Genomic DNA, 753 nt, shown 5'->3' on the forward strand with positions numbered 1-753 from the left:
CCCTGGGATTTCTTTGGAAGGAATGATGCTAAAGCTGAAACTCCAGTACTTTGGCCACCTCATGCAAAGAGTTGACTCATTGGAAAAAGACTCTGATGTTGGGAGGGATTAGGGGCAGGAGGAGAAGGGGATGACAGAGGATGAGATGGCTGGATGGCATCACTGACTCGATAGACGTGAGTCTGAGTGAACTCCAGGAGTTGGTGATGGACAGGGAGGCCTAGTGTGCTGCAATTCATGGGGTCGCAAAGAGTCGGACACAACTGTGCGACTGAACTGAACTGAACTAGAGTGAGATAATGGAGAAGGCAGTGGCACCCCACTCCAGTACTCTTGCCTGGAAAATCCCATGGATGGAGGAGCCTGGTAGGCTGCAGTCCGTGGGGTCGCAAAGAGTTGGACACGACTGAGCGACTTCACTTTCACTTTTCACTTTCATGCATTGGAGAAGGAAATGGCAACCCACATCAGTGTCTTGCCTGGAGAATCTCAGGACGGGGGAGCCTGGTGGGCTGCCATCTATGGGGTCGCACAGAGTCGGACACGACTGAAATGACTTAGCAGTAGCAGCAGTAGCAGTAGAGTAAGATAAAGGGTTTAGGTTGGAGTTGGTGTTGGGGGAAGGGACAAGGGTCGTGTGTTTTTTCTTGGAGACTTGAGTGCTGTTTGTTCTTAGTCTATTTTACATATGAACCGCTTATCAGATACATCACTTGCAAGTAGTCTCTCATGTTCAGTTGACTATTTTTTTGA

The sequence above is a fragment of the Bison bison genome, unplaced genomic scaffold (genome assembly GCF_000754665.1).
Source record: "Bison bison bison isolate TAMUID 2011002044 unplaced genomic scaffold, Bison_UMD1.0 scf7180017864485, whole genome shotgun sequence".
Classification (NCBI taxonomy): Eukaryota; Metazoa; Chordata; class Mammalia; order Artiodactyla; family Bovidae; genus Bison; species Bison bison.